The following is a 10,361-nucleotide window of genomic DNA, read 5'->3' on the forward strand; positions in this document are numbered from 1 at the left end:
AACGGCGTTCCGGCACCTTTTTCCGGGCCGGCCGCACCGGAAATAGCCCCTCCCACACCGGAAATAGCCCCTCCCAAATTTTACTTGCATTCCTGTTCTCTAAAGGGGCGGTCCTAGGGTTTGATGAGGGCGTGGCCAGGTTTGAGTTCCGCCACCTTTTCTCTGAGAAAAAAAGCCCTGGTTACTACTAGCACTTTAAGGTTTACACAGAGATATTAAGCAGTTAGCAGTTTACTGGGGGTGGGGGGGAGATGAAGACCAAGTTACTGTGATGATTCTCACTAAGCGCATAAGACTTAAAAATGTGTGTGTCCTAGATTGGCTGTAGGACCAGAGGTGATAATGCTGGGGGGTGAGGATGTCAATTGACAAAACACACTGACATCATACAGTTAATATGGAACTATGGAACTGCAGTATCTGATTGTAATTACTGTATTTGAGAATCCACCTCTCCCATTACATCTACCTGTCCCATCAGGTCGGCTGTGGGAGCTTGAGTTGGCCAAGGAGCTTCATTCAGCAGGATGCAGAAAAGTCTTTTTGCCAGGGATCCAGCCACTGGAACATTTCTCCTCCTTCTCCCCTGAAGTGACATTGGACCTTAAATCTTGGCTTTACCATTAGGTCTGGGGGATCCTGTGCCAGTGTAGAGCCCATTAAGAGGCTGTATTGTGTGTGGAATTAAAATGCACTCTCCCTTTGTTGTTATCATAGTTTTAACAGCTTTAACTTTAAAGGTTTTATTTACATAGTTGTTTTTAATTGCGTGCCCCAGCCAGAGTCACAGGCTAAGATGGGCAGATATATAAATTTAATAAATACATAAATAATGAACTCTGTGTCCTAGATTGGCTGTAGGACCAGAGGCGATAATGCTGGGGGGGGGGGCGGTGAGGATGTAAGTTGACAAAACGCCACACTGACATCATACAGGCTCTGCACCTTCTGTCTATGCATTGTGGTTTTACATGCATCTGCGAAAGGGATGGAGCTTATATTGCAATGGCACAATGCCACTTTTGTCATTTTGCCAGAATCTATGGGCACCTCTCTTTTGGACAAATAGCAAGGCAAGTGGATAAAGCAAGATTAGGGTGGGGGTGGTTTGCTGAAGTTGGTTGCGTGTTAAAAAAAATAAATAAGAAAATGATAGAGAAGGACTGATTACTTTCTGGGAAAGAGTCACCTGTCCTCATTCACCGTCTTGTGTATAATGGAGGTAGTTTCTCCTCTGACTAGCTGGCAACATTTCTCTATTGTTCTTGGGGAATTTAACAAGAGGGAATAAAATGAAGTCTTCACCTTAGGATTTGGGAAGCTGATGATTAAACTATCAGATAGGAAGAACAAAGAGATGAAAGGTGCTCGGTGCTCTCCGGGGCTTGGATGCTTTCTTGCAGATGTTTCATTACCCAAACTAGGTAACGTCATCAGTGCTAGTGCTAGTAACATCACAGCACTGATGACGTTACCCAGTTTGTGCAATGAAACGTCTGCAAGAAAACAACCAAGCTCAGAGAGCACCAAGGACCCCCTCATTTCAACCCTGAGTTACAAATATTCTCCTTTATTAGGAAATTCCTGAGCCCAACGAACAACAACAGGCAGGATCTTGTCACCGATTCTCCTAAGCAGAGGACTTTTCTGAAGTGGGGTGAATTGGCAACAGCAGCAAAATACGATAAACTATATAGCAATTATACCAGATTTAGTTTGTATTTTCATATTCAAAATCCAGAGAAGTATAAAAGCTTTTGCCTAAATAGGAAGTAGCCCAAATCTTACTTGGTGAGTAATTCTGTACGTCTTGCTCTTTAAGCAATGCCTGCAATTTTACAAGGGTTACCCAGAAGGATGGAAGTGTTCAGAGCCTGCATCAGGGAAACTTGCATATTGCTTGGAAAGTGTCTTGCCTAAGTTTCATATACACTAGAGAGGGCTTCTCCTGTGCCTTTCAAGCTGGAACCAAGCCTCTCCTTTCAGCTGCAGGCTAGAATGTGTGTGAACCTCCTAGCAATTCCCCTGTTGTCGGGGCGTAGGCATCCGCAATAAATCTGCAGCAGGGTGGTTGCCAGCTCTCCTGCCTCCTCCTATAATTATCTGCATAGCCGATATTACCACAGTGGGGTAAAGTGCAATGCAGAAATTCCAACTGCAGTCAAGTATCTCACAAAAAGGTCTCCAGCAACTGTTTCATAGATTAGCTAAACATATGATGGATTGGTAATTTGATGAGCTTAAGGGCCATGAGGGCTCGGACCCAAGAGACAGCAGCCACAGTATACACTACTGTATAGGGTTGGCCAGTGATATTTAGAAAAAGATACCATCATACAACAGCCATTCCTTAGGGCAAGTGTACTACAGCAAGTGCATTGTTGGAATAATGGAAATGACAAACCAGATCAGGGAAAAACACCAGGAAAGATCAGGGGCTCGACAATTAAGCAGAGTACCAAATTAAACTTCCTGGCATAAATGATACGTGCAATAGAGTCTGTGGTTTGTTTAATGGCTTTCCTGATGGACCGGAACATAATAAAGATGGATGGAATTTTCTAGACTCTTTTTCATTATTTTTTGACAAAAAGCTTCTGAGTAACTGCATAATAGGTAGTGTCATGGTTTTACGAAAGGTTTATAATGTCGGAAAGGCATGCTTCAATGTCTTTTTAAGAGTCACACCCTTGCCTGAAAGTGTTAGGCCTGGGATTGCTTTTAGCATCATTTTTATTTCTTATTGTGTCAATGTTTTGTTGAATTGGAAGCCAACCCTTTGAGGTAGGCTGGACCATGAGGCATAAAACTATTTTGATTGAGATTGGCTATAGCAGTGATGGCGGACCTTTTAGAGACCGAGTGCCCAAACTGCAACCCAAAACCCACTTCTGCATCGTCGGGTGCCGGGTGGGTGTGGCCCATTGGGTGGGTGCGGCTGCGGTGGTAACGGCAAACTGGGTGGGACTAAAAAGTTCAATCAATCAATTCCAACTTTGGAGAAGTTGAAATTGACTGATGGATTGAACATGGCAGCGGAGGCCTAAAGCGAAAAGGTTTTATAAAACCCAGCTGAAGGCCTAGGACTGGGGCGATGGCGTGCGTGCCCACAGAGAGGGCTCTGAGTGCCGCCTCTGGCACCCGTGCCATAGGTTCGCCACCACTGGGCTATAGGAACAAAATTTTGCAAGTCTAAAAGAGCTTTCCTCCCTCCTTCCTTTATATATCATGAATTAGTGGGGTGTCCAAGATATTATTGTAACTCTGGGCTTCTGCAATGTTTGTCTACCCTGGCAACTATCTCTCTCTCTCTCCCCCCTACATCAAGGTCATATTCTACTCTACACTGGGGGGAGGGAGGTCATGGTAAGGGCTTTCCAAGGAAATCTGGCTTCCTAATGGCCTCTTTCTAGCACAGAAAGGTGCCAGTAAGTGAGCTGCTCACTGTGGTATTTTCAGCCTCATAGCAGTATTGGAAGGAGTTATGCATCCTCTGAGCCAACCTGAGCATACACAGAATGTGTATGTTAACTGCATTAATTTAAGTAAGATAAAGAGAGCAATAGAAATTCCCCAGTGTTCCACATATTTTAATCAACATATGAAGTCAATCTGTGACTTTAGCACTGGCAGCTATCAGACTGTTTTCTTTACGCTGATAAGCCAATCCTCATTTCAGTCATTGTCCCTCTGTTTTAGGAAGTCTGCCAAGTGTACTATTTTAATCTGATTATTAGAAATATCCCAAATGTTTCACTCCTCATTAAATAATTTTTCTCAAGGTATCTTTTAACCGCAGTGATAATTTATCCCCATAATTAGATGTAATAGGCTAGCTGGCAAATGAAGTACACACAGTTTGCTGGCTCAAAAGATTTTAGTTCTACGCTCTGCTCCCAGAATGGTCAACCAAATCCCAATGGGACATCCAACTGCATCCTCCCACTCATTTCCCAGGCAAGTTCTCTGCCTCCAGTCCTGACAATGAGTGCTCCAACCCTGAAAACCAGTAGCAACTGATTATCTAGCTAGCATGCAATCCCAGACTAAAGACCACAGAGCTGGAAATATATCTTTACATTCAGGAACATAACTTAAAAGAGTTTGTTTTCTTTACAACACACACTACATGCTGTTGCCAGCACTGTCCTGAAAAAAGCTTATCTTGTTGACAATGTGCTTCAGTTAGCACAAAAGATGTCAGTTGTAGCTCGCTGATATACCAGAAAGCAGATTTTTGGTCAAGATTGTGGCAAAGAAGAAAGCATGGTGTGCATTATTTTCTTTTAAAATATCCCTCAAAGCATTCAAAATATTTAACTTTCCCCCATGCCCATCAAAGCCCCCAGGTAATTTCATACTGAGGCTAACTTTAACTTTTATTCTAGAGCTCACTTTTTTTTTTATTCTCCCCACTGGAACCAAAGTTGTTTCTGTCCCTTAAAGTAGCATTGTCAGCACCAGATTGCTAACCCATTTTCTCCTTTCTAAATTCTACAACAGATCAGAGGTAGACATGGATTTAGAGTCTGTGGCCCTGAAGGATTGACTGAAATGTGCCCATCTTGCTTAAATCTTTCCAGAAACGAGAGCAAAAGAAATGAGGAAACTGAGTTATAACAGAAATTAATCAATCTTTCTTCATTGATATGCTCAGAAATGTTTGATTGTTGTGGCTACTTAAAGTGGGAATTGTACTGATGAGTGTTGGAGCAACAGCATGATTGATGAGGAATAAATCAACAATTACTGAGGAGAAAGGGCTGTTCAATCTTTTTTTTTTAATTCCAATAATCACATTTCCTCATATATATATATGAGGATGAAGCAAATAATGATTGGTTATTTTGATATTTCCTTTTATCCTGGACACTTTTCTCCTTCCCAAGCAATAGGCAGCTCAAGTCTGAACTGACACCTTGTGCAGATTTGAAATCTGACCATGGGATGGATATGCCCACTCATTTGGAACACAAATTATTAAAGGGATAGCAGACTTGACTAGAAAGACTGAGGGATAAAAGATGAATAACAGATGAGAGAATAAAACAAGTAATCATAATGATCATTTTTCAAGTCTAAATACAGACAACATAAACATATATTGAACAATATTCTGAATATTTACGAAGTTATTGGGAGGAGTATTAAAATACCGTTCAAAAGATATTATGCAGCTATTCTAATGGATTTTATGCAGGTAAGACATAAGAAATTTTGGGAAGCCCTGGCTAATAAAAGGAAGAAGGTATCATGTGGAGTCCTATAAAATTATGTGGACTGTACTAGAAACTGTATCCTTAGTATCTAGGATATCTAACTTATAGTCACATTTTTATTTCTGTCCCACATTTATTATTTTTATAAGCAACTCAAGGTAGACAACATATGTAATATTTTGCCAACAACCCTGTGAGGTGGGTTGGGCTAAGAGAGAATGACTACCGGAGTCACTCAGCTAGTTTTCATGATGCAAAAAAGGTAGAAATATGGGAAGAATACTGTGACCCCCCCCCCCCTTTTGATCATTAAAACATTAGTGTATCCCACACAAGGCTCTGGACGCTCTTATAGCTTCCTGGGAAGCTCCTGTGTACTCCACCTATTTTTTCCCCAACATTAACAGTCAACAGTCTGTTAGGGGAGAGAAGCCAAAAACACTACCCAGATTTCTGGGAAGGAGAATGAAATAGCAATATGCAGAAAACATTAAGTGTGTTTTGTTTCAAACTGAAAATATCATGTCTCAGAAGCTCTGCTGAGCTATTCCAGGAAGGCTGCAAAATTGAATCCTGGAGCACTCCAGATGTTCTGGATTTCAGCTGAAAACCAAACAAAAATGGGGGAAAAAAACCATCTGGAGGCCTAACTGGGTGAGGACAGCAAGGCTGGCATGTCTCTCTTCTTCTCTTGCATGGCTTATGTGATAGCCACCCCAGTGCCTTCCTTTAAGTAAAGACAATGGTGATGTGATGGTTAAGGGGAAGCAGGGAAAGGAAGCCCTTCATAAAATCAGAAAGGTAGGCAAGCGAGTTTCACTGTGGGACACCCATATCCTTTGCTTTTTCCTGCTTTCCCTCATTCCTTTTAAAACACTTCTGTCCAGAATACATATTTTGGCCCAAGCCAAAACCAAGCACTCCACAATTAGCTGTTCCATAGGAACAGTTTCTGCACATCCTAGAATAGTCTGTAAAAAGGAAGCAGTGATATTCAACAGGATTGCTGAATGGAGGTCAACTGCTCCCATCCAACCTGTTCAGAAACTTTTCTATAGCCATTTTTGCCCACTTGTGCCTTAAGATTATTGGGAATATATTGAAATAACACTCTGAAAAAGTTGGAAATAACGTGTTCGAAAAAAATTCCAATGTAATTCCTACTAAGCTGTAGTTAGTAGCTGGTTTTTGTTCACTCTCCATGATATTAAGTCATTATAGATTTTGAGAAAAAAATCTGTGAGACTGCTTCACCTCAAAGATTATCTATGTCAAATTTTAACATGAGCAATATATTGGACTTAGTGTGAAGTTTTTTTTCTATAGCAAAGACAGGGAAATCTATAGTGCGAAGGGTTTCAGAGGTTTTGAATGTGTCTCCAATGGGAGCAGATTCTCTTTTTTATTTCCTCAGCTTTTTCAGATTTTGATGACAGGAGAAATTGTTTTATGCTTGTTGATGGATGGGAATAACTGGATATGGCCCAAGCCTCCTCTTGCTCTCTTTACCTCAGTTTCCAGGAACTGCTTCCAGCTAGACATTACTTTGTTGAAAAATCCATTTATATTATCACTATGCAAACTACACAAGTACAAAATTTCTATTAAAAAGTCTGCTTCAATATTTATATTACACAAGTTATCAATTTATCTGAATGTGTTATTGGAAATACCATTTTAACATAGAAGATTGCTCATATGCTTTTTATTCTTTTTTGGATTATTTAGATTTCTGTTATTGTACTTATTCTTCATTCTGAATTTTTAAAAGGATGGTGTTTTGCATGTAATGCAACTAAAATTTGTCTTTACATCACTGCCAAGAATTCAGCTGCCTCCTTTTTCATCTGCAAACTCTTTTAAGTTGCACACAATCAATTTAATCAGCTTCCATTACTTGTTGAACTTACTCTGAAACATTTATTATCTGTATTGCGAATCCTTCTATTGAACAAATGGATCAACTGATCTTATTTCTAAATTTATTTTAGGACAAGATATTCTTCAAGTAAATATACCTTGATATTGTAATGAAGTAACCATTTGAAACATATGAAACCATTCCTAAAAGTTGTAATTAGATGTTACTTTATTTGAGCAAGAAGGAACAATCCCCATATCCCCATCTTCCTTAGTAATCAACTTGTTCCATGAAATGCGTATTGCAGGATGTGGTATTTATCTAACGTATTTGGCAGCTCTAAATGGACACTATTCCCTCAGCCTCACTTTCCAAAGACATTTCTTCAAGATCTGCATTTTTTAAAAAAGCAGACATTACTTCATACTGAAGTAATTTATGATAGTAAAAGTAGAAGAGAAGAAAAAATTGGGAACATTGAAAGAACTACAGTAGTAAAGGTCTAAAAAAATCTACATTACACAAAAAAAAATGTTTCCATGCTACAACTCTTGGGAATTATCATTTTCCCTCCTGAGATCAGCCTTCAACCTTGGAAGGGAAATCCACCAGAATATCAGCCTTCAGTTTTCTTTATGGCTGTTTCTTTCAAGACAGAAAATTTCAACTTTGGAAAGCTACAATATAAGCTGACAGATCATCTTCAGCATCCTCAGCCTATTTAGATCTGGCATCTGCATGTGGAGTTCAGGGATGCTAATATACTCAGTCACTTTTCCTTCGGTTTGCCAGGTCCCAGCCCTGAATTTTTACATTAAAAACAAATATTTTAACTACAAAAAAGAGGCATATAGAAATTTTAATTACAAAAAAAGAGAAATATAGAAATGGACAGCTGTATCTGTATATTGTTTGGAATTGTGTTCACATCCCCCCCAAATAGTAGCATTAGTAGAAGAGTAAGGAGCATCCTATAGCATGGGTGAGGGATGTTAGAGAAATTAGTAGTTAGTATTCTGATAAATTGGTTTCCTCTAACTGAGCATGCCCCAAATAGCAATCATTTTGTGAATGGGGAAGCTACCCCAGCAGGATGACAATATGGTCTCAAAATATTACAAGCCCTAAAATGTTGGGGGTTCCTTATTTCAATCATTGAGAATGTCCAAATATTTTCCCTCATAGCTACTTAGGGAGGGAAACATTACAATTTTTTTTTTAATCCAGTAAGTTACACCCAAAAAAGCTGTTTCCAATCTTGTATCTGGCTTATCAGTCTTCTTCAACCAATAAAAATTTGAGCGTTGCTAGTATTTTGAATTAAACAAGAGTTCTTCCTTAATTTTTTGTAGTATGCTTATTAGATTGATTCTCTTACAGAATTGTGGGTTAAACTTGTACTTTTTCTTTAATTACTGTGCTGTGTGATAGCAGATGCAGAATAACAGAGTTGGAAAGGACTTTGGAGATCTTCAGTGCAACTTCCTGCTCAGGCAGGAAACCCTATACCATTACAGACAAATGGCTGTCCAGTCTCTTTTTAAAAACCATCAGTGTTGGAGCACCCACAACTTCTGGAGGTGTCATTCCACTGATTAATTGTTCGAAACGTCAGGAAAGTTCTCCTTAGTTCTAGGTTGGGTCTCTCCTTGAGATAATATGCATAATGATTCAGTTATAATGCAACTTTTTAAACTGATCTTTAATTTATATACTGCCTGGGGAATTGAAATTCACATATCTCTAGGTTGAGAAACATTGTAGATGGCAGTCTACATAAAGGAATGTTAAACATTTATCTAGCTTTGTGATCTTGTTTACAAAACCAAAATAGGAAATTAACACCTCAAAAAGTGGGTCTTTCAAGAACGTTTAGAATTAGGCTATGACCTACTTAATTCCATGTAAACACACAGCATTCTACATGGCAGATTGAGATTTCAGGGTTAAGTGCAAGTGAAATTCAGTGAGACTCAGTAACTAAAAAAATGCCTAAAATGAACGTTGTGATATAATATTTTGTAGAGTGGGATTTCTAGCAATGGAAAAACCCAATGTAGGTATAAAAATACCATTTCAACCAAGGTTTCATAAAAAAAAAAACCCCATGGATTTTCATTTCACTGGAGAATTAATCCAAGATCACTTAGAACCAATGGTTATTTCTCCAGAGTTTATTGAGATGTAATTGTTTCTCAGAGGAACAATTCGTAAGAATGAATCCCAATGGAGGTTTTGCCAGTTTTAAAATGTGGATTGGGCCTTCTGTTTTTTAAGCTAACTCTTTTAAATGAGGTAATTTTACTTGGAAGTGTCTTACTACACTCTTTACTCAGACACCAGGATCTGTGAACGATTGTTCTGAAAATCTGAGAACCGGGGCGTTATTTTAAAAACAATGGCTAAAAACAAAAGGATGGAAAGGCCAGCTCCGTTAGAGAACATGCAAAGAAAACGACCCCTTGGGGGCCTCCGTCTGAGGCAGATCCGTGAGCCCGCTTGGGCCCAAAACGTGCGGTTCTTTTTTTTTAATGGGGAGGTTTCGGTTCCTGCGCGCTTCTCCTTGTTCATTTCTGTAGCGCAACGGCTGCGCGGCTTCCACGCTTCCTTCCCTCCCTCCCTGAGTCTGCTGTTACGAGCAGTTTTAAGGGGCATCCGGGAGAGAAGTTTCCAATCTCTCCCCCTGTACACTGAAAGCGGATGCGACCCGCTTAACATCCTAGCGCTCCTGGCCCTTCCGAAGGGCAAGGGGGAAATCAGCGGCGGACAGAGCAAGCGCAGGCCCTCCGCCGTAACTGGACACTTAACACCGGCTCTACGGTGTTTTCGAGAGGGCAGCGGGACTGCCTGTTCCTCCGTGAGGCAAGCAAAGCCCCGGTCTCCTTTGCCCGCAGCGCGGAAGCCTCTGAGAAGGCCGCGCTCATTGTCTCTCACACAAACCCTGGCAAACAGGAAGCCACCTCGGCAAGAGAGGAGGGGGGGGCACCCGCAGCGGAGGAGCGACAGCCAGAGCCAGCCAGTGACGGCGCGGAGCTCGGCGGACCGCAACCAATCAGCTGACGGGAGCGTCCTGGGAAGGCGGAAATTCCGGGCTGGCGGGCAAGGCGGCGGTGGTGGTGGTGGCGGAGTCGGCCGGGCCCCCTCTTCCCTTGCTGCAAGCCCCACCTTTCGGCTTCCTCGCACCGTCAATCAAAATAGGGGAAAACCCCGGAGTGGGCTCCAGGCCGCCGCCACCACCACCTCCACCAGCAGCACCGCCGTCGCCGCCCGCGCGCACCATA

The sequence above is a fragment of the Protobothrops mucrosquamatus genome, unplaced genomic scaffold (assembly GCF_001527695.2).
Source record: "Protobothrops mucrosquamatus isolate PMUCROS unplaced genomic scaffold, P.Mucros_1.0 scaffold383, whole genome shotgun sequence".
In the NCBI taxonomy this organism is placed as follows: domain Eukaryota; kingdom Metazoa; phylum Chordata; class Lepidosauria; order Squamata; family Viperidae; genus Protobothrops; species Protobothrops mucrosquamatus.